This window comes from Trachurus japonicus, chromosome 6 (assembly GCF_045865225.1).
Source record: "Trachurus japonicus isolate A0001 chromosome 6, Traja_1.0".
NCBI lineage: Eukaryota > Metazoa > Chordata > Actinopteri > Carangiformes > Carangidae > Trachurus > Trachurus japonicus.
In genome coordinates this window covers 22,703,872-22,721,582 of record NC_140912.1, presented here as the reverse complement: position 1 = coordinate 22,721,582, position 17,711 = coordinate 22,703,872, and the positions used below count along the sequence as shown (strand labels likewise).

At 42.4% G+C, this 17,711-nt stretch overlaps 1 protein-coding gene across 2 annotated transcripts in view; it reads right to left on the bottom strand.

The window, feature by feature from the left end:
• siah1 (siah E3 ubiquitin protein ligase 1) overlaps nt 1-10,182 on the bottom strand; it is a 29,698-nt gene extending 19,516 nt beyond the window's left edge. Inside the window, exon 1 of one of the 2 annotated variants that reach the window (XM_085779865.1) lies at nt 10,014-10,182. The gene's annotated coding sequence lies outside the window, so the exon portion shown is untranslated. The remainder of the gene's footprint in view (nt 1-10,013) is intronic. The other variant, XM_085779863.1, reaches the window with a different exon arrangement.
• Between the last annotated feature and the right edge of the window lie 7,529 nt (nt 10,183-17,711).

The window sequence follows — 17,711 nt, the reverse complement described above, 5'->3', positions numbered from 1 at the left end:
AGTAGCTCGTTACCATGGAGAAGCCACACAGAAGTGGGATATCAGGGCAGAGGCGAAAACTCCACACACACACACACACCTACAGACACACGATGGCTCACATCTTGTATCTTATGTTCACACACAGGCACTAGTGCACACAAAGGGAGTGATAAAGCAGGGACTCCCTTTGGCATTCGTAAGCTCTAGAATTACCTCATTAACACAGAGCCAATGAGTCACTGTCTCTCTCTCTATCCCTTACACACACCCACCCCCAACACACACACACACATACACACCACTCCTGCATCAGGCCAGCTGTCACAACAGCTGTCAATCTTGTGAGGAAGAGCTGGGCTCTTTTCACTGGACATGTGCTGCTGATGCTGTGACAGGTGACAGGGCAGTAAAAACCAGAGGGAGGCTGTATAACCAACCAACGAGTCAAATCTCATTTTGCATTCACGCCTCTCCGGACTCATAAAATGTGTAATAATGACTTGGAACAGGATTTAATAAACTGTATTTTAGTATGGTTTGTGGAATAGGAATATATGGATGATAAAACTGCTTTGAATTATTAACTTTGTTCTTGTTCTGCTCAACGTCAGTTCATTCGAGAAACAATTAACAGTACATGTTGTATGTGGACACTGCACACATGCACAGGCTATGGAGCCGATTCTGACAGAACAAAGACAAAGTTGTAGCTGTGAAAGTTATGCTGCAAAGAAACTACAAAAATGTGGATGCTTCACAAGCACACCTTCTTGTTTTCTTTATTTCTGACCAATATCAGAACAGCACTGTGTGTAAACTGTGTATGAAACCCAACCTGACAACAAATGTATGATATTACCCCAGCTGCTTCCACCCCTTGGATTAAATGGGTCATTGACTACGTTTACATGCAGTCAATATCCGGGTTACGGTCAATATTCTGGTTCCTGAAACATTAGGAATAGCCTGTTCACATGCGTGAGCAAACAGGGTTATTCCTGTATACATGGTAATTGTAATTGGGATATCCCGACACACGGACAACGTCTCAACGCACGGAGAACGTCATGACGCAATGCTTGTTATTTATGCTTCTTCCTGTATCCAAAAACAACAACAGCAGCAGCAGCAGCAGCACGGCGATCAGGCTATCCCAGTACTTTCTACCGTCTACAAAAGACGTCTTTTACCACACTTAGGGGCTGTGTCCACCAGACGCGTTTTTAGCGCTCCCAGCGCTCTCAGCGCTGCTTTCCCAGCGCTTAGCGCTCTCTCTCTCCCTCGTCAGAATGCTGCTGTTGCTAGGTTACAAAACGAGTCCTCTGAGACTTCCGTGTTCCGGCCTTGTTTAATGTAAACACTACAACGAGTGTCAGAAATACACAACAGCATTAGCGGCAGCTTTTGACATGGGCCCTGAGGTCGGCCTACCTTCAGTACAAGCGTGGGTCATGATATAAACCGAGCCACGTCTCCGGTTGTGTTGCTGTCGGTAACGTATGTCCCGCCCCTTCTTGATTCTGATTGGTCAGTGCGGTGAAAAGTGACATTGACGAGCGCGGCGCTGTTCTAAAAGTTGAACAGATTTCAACTCGAAGCACCCTGAGCGCCGCGACAAAAAGAAACAAGCGCCGAGGGCGTTTTACCGCCGAGGGCGCTGAGCGCTGTGAGCGCAAAACTCAATAGGGTTTGAATGGAAAGTAGACGCCCAGAGCGCTGAAAACGCGTCTGGTGGACACGGCCCCTTATGAAGTGAATTGTTTCCTTCTCACTGCAAAAGTGTGGTGTTATCTTGCGTTTCACCATGTTTACCAACAAGTAAACACGTACATAAAAACGTATACATGACCAAATATTTGGGTTAGAAAAGGAGTAACCCAGGGGTCATAGCCCTAAAAGAAAATAAAAATATAACAGAGCATTTTCCTAACTCATCTCACTGCTTCAATGAGTCATTAGTTTGCTTTTGTGCTTTTGTGAATTAATTGATACAATCTGATCTGTAGGTGACAACAATCATTTATCTGTAGAGCGAAATACGTTGTACAGACAATAAACATCTGACCGAGTTAATAAACGGCTCCTCTGGCTCGTCGGACACAGGTTGCAACAGCTGATCAATCCTCACTCGGCTAAACTCTGAACTCCATACTCAAGACTGATTGGACAAGACGTTGCCACATCAATGATATGAAGGCAGGCGTGTAAAATCAGCCTAGTGCGCAATATAGAGCTGCCGCTTCAAGGATGTGAGCAGAAATTTTCTTCTTCCCATACTGCCCGTTCATTCATGAGAAATCATCCCGTAACACTCTCAATCAAACAAGGTGGGGAACGAGAAATCCGCAGCACTACATGTAGTTCACTAGGATTGGTTTATCATCATCGTGTCTGCCGGCGGAGTAGCAAAAAGTGTGATCTGGCTGAGAAAAAAAAAAGTTATGCGTCCGTGCAAGAGCATAACAGCAATAGACAGAATGCGCTCTATAGACGATACTATGATCTCTCTGCTTTGGCAGATCGTCAACGCGCTGTCATCGAATATCATCATATCGCCATGTCACCTACTTGAGGCCAACCAGAATGTGTTTTGTGAGGTCACAGCGACCTTGACATTTGACCATTAAATTCTAATCAGTTCATCCTTTAATCCAAGTGGATGCTCGTGCCAAATGTAATGAAATTCCCCCCAGGCGTTCCCTGATACATCGTGTTCACAAGAATGGGACAGACAGACAGAGACGAATGGACAACTCCAAAAAATACTGGCTCTGGACAACCAGTTGCCAACATGGAGGTATGAAAATGGGAAGGTCTGCCAATGAGGTAGGTCACAGACAAGCACACATCATCTCATCCATCCTTTGGTAGAATAAGTATCACTAAAAAGTTTTGATGGGCACACCAAAGTAACCATTATTAATATTATCCATGTTATTATATTACATAATAATACATAAATATTGGCTGCGGGTAAATATTAAGTTATTGCTGCCAAAATCAACAAGTATTACTCAACAAACCACTCTAAAGATACATAATTACATTTCGAGACAACCTGTGCAGTTTGAACTGACACAACAAACAAGGCCAGCGTGTTAAGCCATGTGACACTGTGCATCCACGTAGTCAGGTAACGGCAGAAGCACACAGATGGCTTTGTGGACCATGTGCAATTCAAATGCAGAACATTAAATCCAAGCTTTTTGAATACTAGGAAGAACCTCACATGAGGTGAGGGAAAAAAAAATAACAAGGGCTAATCTGAGCAAAAGCTTACTCTAACTTTAATTATATGGTGCAGAAAAAAGGTGCATTAGTACCTGTGGTATCTCTTTGGTGGTATTAATTAATAACAAGCTTTATCCAAGCTGCGTTGTTGCTGAAAGATAGCACCATTGGGCAGTATGGTTAATGTATTGAACAACCACAATCAAAAGCAGAGCCACTGTCTTAACATAACTATTGTATTATGGAGAGATAATAGAGGCTCAGAGGTTAGGACCCATTACTTCTTGGTGCAGCAGGTATCTGAACCATCAGAGCAAGCATGTGCAACTCGGCTATGCGAGCATATACGTGGTTACATCATCATCATAACTGCAGAACTCACATACAAAACGAAAAATCAGCCCCAGAACGCCGTGTGTACAAACAGCTGTAATTTACCGCAGAAAACCGAGTGCAAAACAGTTTCTACCCTCAAACGGTTCACAAAAAAGCTGCATGTCAGCTGGTCAACATCCCACTGGTGGACCTACATTATCTGCAAGCAGCACGTTTCCTATTTGTAAGGGAAATTCTTAAAGCTGGCCTGTGGAGTTTATACATATAAAACAATGTCCGTTACATTGCAGCCACTGCCAAACGACTTATTAGGATGATCATTGAACGCATCTCCACCACACAACAGTCCCTGGTTTACCCAGGAGCGCAATTGCCTCTGAGGAGCGACTTTCCCGCGCTGTCGCACAGGGAATTACGCATGCAACGCAACACGTTCGGATTTGACGTAGGGTTTAGAGCGCTGGTAAACAGAAGAGAAGAAGAACATGTTATCTTATTTTTGTCTAGTCTGATATGCAGCCGGTGGAAGCACTGACACTGCAGCCACCGGAGCGGAGGAGACCCGACGGCGGATTCGTCCCGCCCCCCTCCCCCCCGACACGCACCGCACCGTAACTGGAGAGATCCGCCCGGTGAGCGCGTTCAGAGTCGACCACCGTACCCCCCCTCTCGCTGACCTCCGCGGTCCTGGCCCGCACAGGTACCAGGAGACCCAGACCCCCTGTCATGTCGGTCCTCCACCCTCTCTGATCCGCCGCAAGTTGCCAGAGCCCCGGAGCCCAGTCTCTCCCTCCTCTCCCACACTTCAGCACCTGTCCTGGGCTACAGCTTGGCTCGCTCCACCGTCCTTTACTTTCGAAGTAGCTATAACTAATAATAATGCAACGTATAGCCTAACTATACACGCGTATGAGTGATCAGAACAGTAAATTGTTTACACTACTTTTAAAAGGAGTAAAGTCATTTACGAGGAGCGAGCCGAGCCGACACGGTGCAGTCTATGGGTGCAGCCCAGGACAGGTGCTGAAGTGCGGATGAGAGGAGGACAGACCGGGCAGGAGCAATACAGAGGCGTCTCGTCGGTCCTCGGCCGTCTTTAATGTCCCGAGACACCCCTTTCAATCCGTTTAAGGTTATTTGTTTGTGTTTAGGGAGGCTATATTTGCTTAGAATATTTTTTGGCAACCAGAAAAGCAATGTTTGACCCGGCGTGGCGGCGCCATCACACTCGCTCGCAAAAAAAAAAGACAAGAAAAAAGGAAAGAAAAAACGCACTTACACACATTTTGGAGGAGGGAAGCGCGTCACAGCATCATTTTTATTAAATCATAGTTTTCTCTAAATTAAGACAGTGTGCGGGACTATTTTTCACCCAGCCCCCCCCCAAAATGTAGGCCTATGTATAAAAATATGAAAATAAATTGCGTGTAGGCCTAGATATCGTTTAGGGATTTTTTTTTTTTTTTTTACTAAACGTTTACAGTTTCATTCCGTGTAAACGTTTACACATGTATAAGGTCACACCCCTAAATAAATGCCAAAGCTGAATGACCACAACTTTTTTTTCTCTTCCTACTTCGCCAGTCACCTGGTTGCCTGGTTACCTGCACTTACCGTTCGGGGAGGGAGGGAGGGAAGGGGGGGGTTCAACGTCATCGAACGGCGCAGACTGACTGTTGCAGTAGCCTACTCGAAAAAAAACACGGCTGATGGCTCGTAATGAGCAAAGCTCCACAGGGCAGCTTTAAATAAAAGTGGGAATGGGTCAAGATTAGGGTTAGGTATCATTTGAAATTAAACGATTCCGGTTCCGATTCCACGTTTCAATTCCGGTTCCTAACGATTCTCGATTCCGATTCTTTTAAAGGGACAACGAGGAGTTTTGGAAAATTTATGAGCCTCCGCGCGCACCGTGATATTCTTTGACCGGCGCAAGACAGACTCATGTTTTCATTCATCAAGAATTAAAGTCAGAGGTTCGAAGACGATCACATACCGTCGTAGTTCCGACCATAAACGGCGATTCGGCGGCGTTATTCTCATGACTCGCCACGAAACCGAAAGTACAGAAACGCTGGTCGGCTCGCCCAGCATTTCCGCCACCACTAATAATAACAAAATAACGATAGAGACAAAACGATATATTTATCGAAAATGGGCCCATTAACAAGTGTGGGTAGCGTAGATTCATCCACATTAACGTTTGACTTTTTTATAACCAAATAGAAACTCCTCGTTGTCCCTTTAAGAAAAAAGTTTGCATGGTCTAAAATGAGGGAGCACCCGAGTTATTTTTCCCACAGAATTATGCCGCGTTTCCACTACATGGTACCGGCTTGACTCGACTCGACCTTTTTGCATTTCCATTACGTAAAAAGTACCTGGAATCTGGTACCCGGTACTATTTTTTTAGTACCTGCTCGGCTGTGGTAACAAAAAGGGTGAAGCGGTGTGTGACGTGTAAACATTGCAGACCGCTGACTGGTCTAATGTCTAATGACAGATAATAATCAAATTTAGTGGCAATTGGCAAATATATAATACAAACTGTCTTCGTCTTTGCACCACTGCAACTGATGCATATTACTTTCTCTTCCAACAATAAAAGCAAACCTAACCTGACAAATCAATAACTGAACAATATGTATAAACTCCACTACTCGTGCTGTGCCAACCAAATTACAATGCTGATGGAGTCAGGTCAAGTAATTAGTACATGTGCACCCCATATTACAGGCAAATAGAGGGACAATAAAAACATGCTAAAACTTACTTTGCACAACCCTGAGATGAAGTAAAAGCAAGTTTTTATCCATTTGAAACAGTAGGAAAGAAAACAGAAGATCAGTACGTGGCGGCCAACGTTGATATGGTGACGGTCTGACACTAATAAAAATCAGCATATGGGAAACACTCCACTGACTTGCAGGACTCTGTGAGGATGAGTGTTTCCTATCCATGACATAAATCCCCATGATGTTGGCATCTGTCGACATCCATCCACATATGAAAACCAACCCTGTAGCTACATTACCAACCAACTAAGCCTCTCTAAAAGCTACCGAAAACCCACCGGTCAAAAGTTTATCTCTGCTACTGCATTACAGATGACCCATACTGTACTAAGCAGAGTCAGCAAAACAAAAAAAAACACAACAACACAAGAAGCCAAATGTTTCGCTCTGGACATCATGTGTGTATTCTGGCTTATTTTAGCTCTTGGTCCTCCTCTTCAGACTGCAAGGGCGTGTGCAGACAGACTGATTGACACATCTATGACTACTCAGGGACACTGGACGACTTCACCCTTTAATCAAGCCTTCGGGAGAATTCAATTGGGGTCTGGAAACCAGGCTTTTCCCTGGATTTATTCCCACAATCACATCTTGTACTTGGCTCTAAATGTGTGATGTCTGGATCCTCAATAGTCTGTAGCACAGTTTCAATGCAGCAAAATGACCGAATTTGTTTACTTAATTGATTGTGCCAGCATTTTTACAATCAATTACAATACTCATCACCCTGGCAGTTGTCATTACAAACATTGCAGATGCTTTCATACGCTCTCTAGGCAGCACTTTGTAGCTTCCAACAAACTTAGGACTCCTAGTGTTATTCAACCCCAGGTTACAGATAAACCCGTTGGTTTTTACACACTCTTTTTACAACTTAATCCCTGCTTATACTCAATATAAAGATAACTGGCTGGTACACTTTTGAGCTCATTTGAGCTGAAACTTCTGTACAAACCACTGCTCAACAGTAGGTTTTAGCCAACCAACATTTGCTGTGTTTGTGTGAGCTACATAAGACAGGTGACAGTTTTCCAGGGTCTTTCCTGCACAGGGAGCTATGAGGCAGCCGACTTGTGCACAACCGTAAATACTACTAGGGACCAGTGATGGAGGGGATCAGAGTCACAGTGCAAGACAGGACAAGGGGTCAAAGCTTGGGTATTCAGGTGACAAGTTATTAGATGTTTTTCACATCACTTTTTATCAATCTTCCCAAAAGACATTTTAACTACTCCTTGACACACGGGAGATCTAAATTTTGCATATGTCAGATATTACATCAACCTAGATTTCTATCTATAGTTCATACCATGGCAAATTTTGCCTTAGTCAATATTGGGACCAGCAAAACAATTCAACAGCATGCTTCATTGCTTCAATATAAGAAATGTTACTGACAGGAACAGCTCTAGAGTTCTTGCTAGAGACACATTTGTAAACAACTCACACATAGTGCATTTGAAATTATTACAATGCCTTGTATCACATTTCCTCTTGGCACAATTAAACCAAACCCATCCAATCCTAATGGATAACAACACCCAAATCCATAATCTTTTTAATGAGCGTATATAAATACAACCAGTTCTTTCCAATGACAAAACTTAATCCATTCCTCCAGCTTTCTAAATTTGCTGTCCAAACGTGGCCAGAAAACATTGCACTGTTTTGCTACAATTCAAAGTATCCCAAATAATGGCTATAAGGTTGGTAATCTGCATCTTGTATAATATGGTGTAAGTAATTGCATAATTAACATGAATCAAAGTCTTTAAAAAAAAACAGATTGTGTCACTGTAAGATGCAATGAAAGCAGCAATTGATGGATCCTCATCTAGGCTGTGACAATATAGTTGACTAATGACTATAAGCACAACTCAAGAGTGACTCTTGCCTCCCTTCAGTGTATTCGTAAACATAGTCCAACACCTCTACATGTGAACCTCCATTTTAATATTCTGTGGGACACCCACTCACACACTATCTCCATGCAGTTGTTACAAATCTGTGTGTGTTTAGACTGCACAGTAGCTGTACTAGCAGAGTACAGTGACTTAGTCATCAAAAAGTAAAAAAACACACACCTCTCCGTTAACATTAAAACATTACACTATTTTCTGATCTGGCCAAACATTAGTAAACAGGCTGGCTCACAGCCTCTATTGGTGCAACAGAGATGCATTAAGCATATGAATACGTTTCTGTCTGTATCTTGTATTTCACGTGCAACACTGGGAGTGAAAACTTTGGGGTGGGGGGAGTAAAATGCTTAGGTTTACCCCCCTTTAACCTGAACAGACACCTTGATAGCTAGATAAACACCATACATGACCCTTGTGAGGTAACTGAAGAAAAAAAAAAGGTCACACTGACACTGCACAGTTGTCCTGCAAGAGACATCTACAGGTGTCCACGTTAACAATAACACCACCTGATCGACTGCCGCCCCCCTCCCCACACTGCACACCTGATGAACAGGTAGTGAAGCAGATCAGACCCATCTGAGGAGAAAACAACACAGGGGATCCAGACTAACTTTTCTTTTTTCTTTACTAGGAGCTCAGTGGCCTCCCAAACTTAAAATTTTAGGAGCGCAGGCAGAAAATGTAGGGGTGCACACCATCATTTCCTTTTCATTTATCGTAATCACAACACATTGACCCGCCACCTGTAATGACAGCTACCAGATTCTTTGAGTCGCCTCTTCCAAGTTTCACCAGTGTATAAAAAAACACAGCACATTTACTGGTTGCACATGCGCAAGTAGATGAAGATTTTACTTGCACTGCCTCACATTTTAGGGGCAAAATGCTCCCCAGTCTGGAGCCCTGCAACAACAACAACAACAACAACTAAAAAAGCTGACATTCACTCGTCCTCCCCCTCTTTGAGACGGGCCAAACACACACTCACACACACCGAGTCACGGTAGCTCTCTGACAGCAGCAGCCACCACCACCACAGTCCTTACTTTGAGTAAACATTAGTCATCACAAAACAAGGTTGTGCCGGTAACGCTGCCGCACAAAACAAAAGCCCCGATAGGTTTCTGTTGACCTGAACTAACCTGCTTTCAAACGCAAAATGGCCCGGTCTGTCTGTCTGACTGACTGGCAAAGGCAGACAACGGCGTAAGCTACGAGCTAGCTTTGACTTACTTACAGACATACAAGGCCTCGTCTTGCCGTAAAGCAGCAGGCTTTACCCCCCCGCCCCCCACCACCAACACCACCACCACCACCACAACCACTACCATTAGCATACTTAGCTTAGCTTAGCTTATCTTAGCAACCGATACTTTAACGTTTTTCGTGCACAGTCAGGTTGACGTTAACGGTCGCGTTTGCTCGCCAGGTTTGCCAATCAATCGTCTGCACACCGCGGGCGACAAGTGTGCAGTGTGTGTCATGACAACAAAACAAGCTATCGACACGACGAGCCAGCTTTTTTTTTTTTCTTTCTGTCTCCCCAAGCACAGCGAGCTAACAGCTAACACAGCTAACATCACCCATTAGCAGCACCGCGCTAACGAAGGAAGCTAATGTCTGCTACAAGCGGCGGGGCTGTTGTTTTCTCTCCCTCTCCCCCCTCAGCGCACTACACTACACACTACAGCCGAAAAAAATAATCTGGTGTTTTTATCCGCCACGGCACACCCGCTTAGCTTACCTTCGGACGAAATATCCTTCAGCTCACTGCAGGTAGACAGGTGGATATATGGCAGAGTAGAGTAATACACCCGGGATCCCTCTTTTTTTATCGTGTTTCATTCGTTAGCTTTGCTGTACACACACAGTCGCACTGCTCCTGGATCAGAGACGAGACGCTAGGCTTAAGTACCAGCCGCTCGTCCGGGGCGCGCACAGTTGGTGAAGTTTGTCGCGGGAACGCGCGCAGTGGTGGGAATCGCCGGCTTGTTATAGCTACAAATTGATACAAATGTAGGCTAAATCATAATTACGAAATTATTATTATTATTATTATTTTTTTCATTTCTTCCTGACACAAGTCCACTGCTTCAACAATTTATTAGGATATTTCACCAGATGTAATCGTGCGTCCATTCATAAATAGGCTAACAATCCATCCGTAATCAAAATACACAATCTGTTCAGGGATGTTTGTTTACACGTGGCTTTACTTTCTCCTCAATTGACTTCCTGTCCTCCAGTAGTACCTTGCTAGGATTTCATCATATTTATATTTCCATCATTGCATGGTAGTTCATGTATTTTGTTCAAAACATCAAGTTGAGATGAAGATATTTTAACTCTTGTTTTTACTTTTAGCCTACTCTTTAGTCTTCATTGATACATCACTACAGTGTAAATCGAGGAAAAAGTTAACATTAAGGACACCTTGTATTAGTTCTAATAAATAAAAATAAAACCAAGGTTAATAGGCTTAATCACTGCTTTCATGTATTAGCTATATATATGTTTTGTCATTTACTTTACTTTACTTTATTTGTTTATTTGGATGGGACAGTGCACATCAATGTACATATAAAAACATGTAAATGTGCCGGATTATAGCATCGATGCTAATTTCCATCCGGAGTCCCAAAACATAAAAACAATACAGTGACACAGTTATATACGCGACATGACAAATCATCAAATAATACTACTGTAATAAGGTGACTCACCCAAAAAATAGTTTCAAAACACTCCCCAGCACTAAACGAATTCAGAATGAGAACGTGTGATTCAATCTTGATGATACTGAGCATACATGTAACTGAATGAGATTAAGATTAAGAGGTCATGTTGCTGCTTCTTCCATAGTAATCTGGACATAAAGGAGTCCCCTCCTCCCCCTTCCCCCTGACACCATCAGGAGGGGGAGAGATTTGAGCAGGGGACAGGAGACACAGAGAGGATAGCAGGGTGGGGATGGGAGGGGCCACATGGGCTGGGATTACAGAGGAGGATTGGTTATGTAAGTGCATTGTCCCAGTAGGGCAGCAGCAGTATAGCAGCAGTGTGAGCGCATAAGAGGGTGAGAGAGGCTCAGGCAACAAGAAAAGTGAGAGAAAGAACAGACTTTTGTACATATAATCCTATTGTCCTCTCGTGAGCGGTGGCTTCAGGCGCTGCAAGAATACCTCTTACTGTAATCATGCAGAGCGTGACGGCTTTTCTCTCTAATTATGCAAAAAAGTTCAGCACTTCTTTCTGTCGAGAGTACCAAGTAAACCACATTTATTACACGTAGAATATACATAGGATATTTTGTGTATAAACATATCCTTAAATGATCTGTCATCTCCTTATCCATTGCATTGCATTTAAATAACAACTTTCTCTGCACAAGAACATACAATCTTCAGTGTTATTGCAAAAACATAACAGAAGCCATGTATTTTTGTGCTGAGATTCATGGTGTCCATGGGGTTGCTCTTAATCACCAGCATGGGGTTGGCACATGTGCTCGATGCCAATTTATAAGAGCAGAGAAGATTCAGTCTGGTAAGCATCCTGATGACCAATGATACCTTGAATTTTCCTGCAGCACCAACACAAAGTCAACATTTGTAGTAAAACATCTCAGAATGCATTGGATTAATTGCTGTTTGCAGTGATGTGTAAGTTTAGCACGAAGCAGGTGTTCCCTGACTACTTGTTATAAAATCACTGGGTTTTAATGGCACCTCAGTCTGAATTCTGCAACAACCAGAAAAGCAGCATCTGTGGACAGAGTTAGCTTGCACGTAAATGGAAATGTAACTCCTTTAGGCAAATTAGGGCATCCTAAAATGATCTCTGAAATTACCCAGGCAACAGGTGACCAGCAAAATGTAATATGATCCTTTTGGTACTTGGTAGCTGCAGTTTTAACAAAGCTGAAAGCAAGACAGACAAAAACCAGCAGGGAATATATCATGGGCATGTGAGGTAGATTTTATTTTCAGTTTACTGCAAAGTGTTTGAAGGTTTGTGAGTTCAAGGGGATGCACTGCAAAGCTGAATATGCTCAGGGCAGATAGAGGTGGTTAGAAATGTCAGAACTCAGCATATTGGACCAGTTACGAGGATGTTTCTGTTCTTGTCTTTCAACGAGGAGAATCCTTTTTGAATATCCAGCTGTGGGTGTGTTGAAGGCAGTCATAAAGGGAGCTTGCTTCCCTCTGATGATGAGAGGGATAGGGCAGACAAAGCAGACAAAGTGGGACTACAGAGAAAAGCAGCGAGGAGTATGTGGGAGAGGGGTTGGGGGAAGGAAAAGGGAGAGGAAGTGGGGAGATCCAAACCCAAGAGAATGCTAAGCTGCGCTGGAATGCTGGAGGAATTTGAAGTTCTTGGTTGGACATAACAACGTGCATATTGTTTTATTCTCTCTCTTTCTCTAAGTGCAAAGCAAAAAGAAAAAGGGTGGAGGAAAGATGCTGAAAAGAAAATGTGGCAGGAAGAAGGAGGGAGATAGTCTGCAAAGGAAAGAGGAGACGGAGACGAGAATTTGAGAGAAAGGGAGGAAGGAAGCGAGGAGACGGGGGTGATGGATGTGGGGAAGAGAGAACGAGAGTGGAGACAGACAGGAAAGTTAAAAGAACAGAGAGGAAGAAAGTGACTGATAGCCAGCAGAACCGTTTGCTCTCTCATCAGCAAATTCCAGGCATAACAGTGTTTGGCAGGAGATTATTATCCTGAAACCAATGCAAATTCTCTGCTGTGGATTTCTCAGGCTTTCCACTGAGGATTTGTTTACTGCTGAGATTCTTGTGGAGCAGCCTGTCTGGACTGGTTTTAAACCAGTGTCCTTTCAAGTCTAAAGCTGACTGAGGCCGACTGTGAGAAGACAGGTCAAACAGGGAATATCAAAGACAGGCAGCCGGTTGCACTGGAAACATGTGTGGTATTTGATGTAGAACTAGTTTGACCTTACTGCTGCTATGTCACTATGCCAGAGGGTTTTCATCTGAGAATTATGACCATATTCACTATGCAATATGTCTACAGTATTGTAGCCACTTGTGTGGATGATGTGTTTCAAATAAAGGTTCATCAAAAAAATATACCTTTTGATGTCACACCATGATTGAAGAAAGAAAATCACTTTCATGTCTGCACAGGAAATGTAAAGCTACAGCAACTAGTTAGCATATCTTACGTAGTGTATTTTCTACCTCCTAATTTGTAAGTAATTTACCCTGAGGGACACAGCTTTGTAAGGTAACACAATCTGCCAAAGCATCATGGAGGACACGTGTGGCAAGGAAATTAATTGGTTGATCAACATCCATTCATCTTGAGAAACTCAAATTCATTCACATGTTTCTTAGACGTATAGTGATTGGTTTTATTGAACCTTTTTTCTATAGAAGTCATCCTAACTCATTTTAGTTAAGGGGCCACATACAGCGTAGTTTGATCTCAAGCGGCCCGGACCAGTAAATGATAGCATATAACCTATGAATAATGAGAACTCTAAATGTTTCCCTTTGTTTTAGTGCAAAGAAAGATGTTTTCATTTTCTATCATTTTACAAAACATTATGAACAACCTGAAATTTCTCAAGAAAATGACATGCAATTTTAACAATATTATGTCTCTTCTGTCTTCTATGTAATTTTCAAACTTGGCAAATTCATCCCGCAGGCCGGAGTGGACCCTCTGGCAGGTCAGTTTTGGCCCACGGGCCATATGTTTGACACCCCTGCTCGACATGCTTCATAGTGCACACCTTTACTCTGACTGTATTTTTGATGATGTACAGCCCAGAGAATCATTACTGCAGTGCAAAACTCACTGGTTATCACTCTATCAGCTATCTTGTTTGTTTTAAATCTCTAAAATCTCCAGAATCTGGTTTTAAGGAAAAATTTTTGTCTTGACTTGACTTGACCTGGTTCACTCTCAGGAAGTCACTGTACACCCACTGTACTGTTTAATCTCCACTCGGTTTTACACTTTGGTTTTTCTATTAGTTTAATAAACGAGATGTAACGTGCTAATGAGTGAGGCCGGCCTGCTATTCCTTCCTATTTCCACACTGTGTGCCAGGCCAAACAGTATTATATTGTGAGAGTGCTATTGATATTACTGTTTAACTCTCAAGCGAGAAAGAAAAATAAGCTTGTTCCGCAAAATGTCAAACTATTCCTTTAAGCATATCTTTTTTTGGCAATGACGGCACTGAGGCTGCTCCACTTAACTATAGCATGTGGCAAAGTGCTCTTGCATGTGGTTTCCCATACGATGACATAAGAAGTGCCACTTACAGTATGGAGGAGTGCCCTGCCTGTGACTAAAGAGCTTTTAGAAACATATTTAGTGTCATAATGTATAATGTCATGTATTTCCTTTGCTGTAGCACTAAGTTTTCCAGCCACCAAATAACTTTACAGTGGATTTATGTAATTATGTGATTATGAAATTCAGATATTAAATTATGATCTGTGGGCAATAGCTGCATCACCAACAGCATTGCCGCCATAAGTATAGGGTTGTGTATGACACATGCAGGAGAAACAAGAAAGGCAGTTAAGGATAAAGCCTGACTCAGAGCAAACAGGGAAACAGTGGCACAGACAGGATTTTGGATGTGAGTGGCCTCATTAAGAGTGGAAAAACCACAAGTCTATAATGGGAACCAGGATTTCCCCATTTTCTGTTCAAGAGTGAGATTCAATCAAATCCTGTGCCCCTGGGCCTGAAACAGTCCTATTTGTGTTAACCAGGGCATCTGACAGATTGCTGATAAAACATAGAGCAATATAAAATGCATGAAAAACACGACATTTGAAATCATGACAAAATGGCATCAGAAAACATAGTAACCAGCCCAAATCAATCTGTTAAACAGAGCTAAAATCTAAAAGATCTAAAATAAGTTGTGTGAACATCAAATTAAGTTGTAATGTGTTGGACAATTGGTTAAACTAAAAGTTCCATAGCTCTTCATGTATTAATGTATAGAACCTAGTGTTGTGAGACAAGACCAAGTAAAAATGTAGTCGATTCCGAGACAAGACCAAGACCTTGAAAATGTGGTCTACACAACCAAGACCAGTCTTGAGTATCACAACGGTTCAGTGTAAAACCTGATTTAAGAGTGTCATCTCAGTGTCCAATGCTATAAAATTCACCAGGAGACAAATATGTTTGGTTCTCCCCTTCCTGTAACCAAAAGTCTCTCCACCTTTGGGTCAGAGCCTCCCGTGTCACCGCCACACGAGTTGTGTAGTGATATTATTTGCATGCAGAGGCCTCTTATTACAACAAGCGGCACCTCAATCTGTCCCAAATTACACTAAAGCAGACCTCAGTATGACGATCCCCATGAGCACTGGACACACACATAGTCAGAGGAGGCTGGTCACTTTGCCTGAAACACAAGCCACACGTATTTTGCATAATGAGAGCCAGGCTGCAGGAAGCATGTTGCTTATATAATGTTGCACCTGATATGTGTTAGTGCACGAGTGTTAGTTGTATCTCTGGGGTCTGGAACCTTCCATGGAAAATCACAAATAAAAGTGCACCTCTAACAAACAGGAGCAGTGTTTTCTTTCCTTGCAGACAGACTGGATGAATTTCCCACTTTTTTTTTTCCATCCCAGGGTTTACATGTGTATTTGATATTTTGTGTGTGTGTTCATTAAATCAAAACATTTTGTGTATATATATTCATGTATAAAAAGAAAAACCTTTCCATGCACAATAACTTTACCTAAGGGCGTGTGTCTGTTTGGGATCAGGCTGAATCTGATCTGTCTGAAACCACACACGCATTTGCATAAAGGCAAAGCGACTGAAAAGAGTGTGCTCCTTATGTAACCCATTACTTCATACGTGTGTGATCCCTGGCACCTATGGGACCTCCCCCTGAAAATCCTTTCAGATCCAATTTCAGGAAGTATAATATCAGGTTTCAGTCCTGCTAGATTGATTTGTTTTTGGCAGCATTGCAGTTGTCCTCAGATAGTTTCACCAAATTTTCATTCAAGTGGTGAAGAGCCCTTCACATCAAAGAAACATTTGTCATCCTGGCTCTGCTCATTCAGAGGTGTGAGGCGGGTGAAGCTGAAAGTTGTGATGTCACCCAACAAAAAAAAAAAGGAACGTGGTTGGTTGAATCAAACAGGTGAACAAACAACATGAGGTCATTTAGTTCAGTCAGACTCTAGCCAGACCCACACAGTTTCATCCAGACATTATACAGAAAATGAGTGGAATCAACTTATATTTTCCCATTAACCTAATGTCAACATTTATGTTTTATTAATGCAAGTTAATTCAAACTAAATAGCCTGATTACAGACCACTTTTTAAAGACTAGAAACAATATTTATTGCTGTAATCAGTTCCATGAATGAGTGAATGATCATTTTACTTTGTCATTTTTGTGACTCCATACTTAATGACAGTTACAGTACATGAATGTACTATGTTTGTAGATGTGTATTGATCAATTTAGATTTAGATCAATGTGTTGTTTTTTGTAGTGGAGATGCAGTCGTGTCATTTTCAGATGCCTGCTGTGATATGGTGGCAGTGTGGTGCATGTTGTTCGATTTGCTCTACTATCTCTGCTGAGCCTCCCTCGGCTGCTGTTTTCATTTGTGGTTTGTCAAATGTGCAGCCATGAATGTGCGACACCTTGTGGCACCAAAAGTTTTAACTTCTGTTCAGTGAACGGATGAAAACCATTGTTCCAGTATTCACATCTTGACATACACCGACCTCTAGGGAATAAGCAACAGAAGTGAAGATGAGTGTGCACTGTGCAAACCAGCAGAAACCTCGGAGGACATATAACATTTCATTTCCAGGCAACTGTAGCTCGAGTTTTGCACATTTGTAAAACCTGAAGTCCTGTTTCCCAAGCCAAATAATGAAAAGCTGTCATTTCCACTGACATGGTCTGGATGAAACCATTAGATTTGCTGTCAGCACAGAAAATTGATTCCACTGCTGTGCTGAATTTGAAGTGACAGCCAGCAGACAGTTAGCTTAGCTTAGCTTAGCATTAACACTGGAAAAGGAGGAACAAGCGGAGCTAGTGTGGCCTGTAATGTTCACACAACTCATAAAGCAGGACCCCTTAAGCCCTGTAATTAACACAAATTAATGACTAACATCTAACTTTTAACCTGTGAAGCACTTTGTGTTACATTCTTTGTATGAAATGTGCTATAAAGCTTAAGTTTTAGATTAACGTGCACAAAACCAAAGTGTAAATTGACTGGAGGTGATGTGATGTGCTGGACTATTTCTTGGACAGGGACTGTAACTTGTTGCTAAGCTAACAGACTGCTGGTTGTAGCATTGGGGAAAAAATATTTTAAAGAAACATTCAATAAACCTTATAGATAAGAGAGGAGCAGGCAGATAAAGTAACCGCTACAACCATGAAAAAAAACTG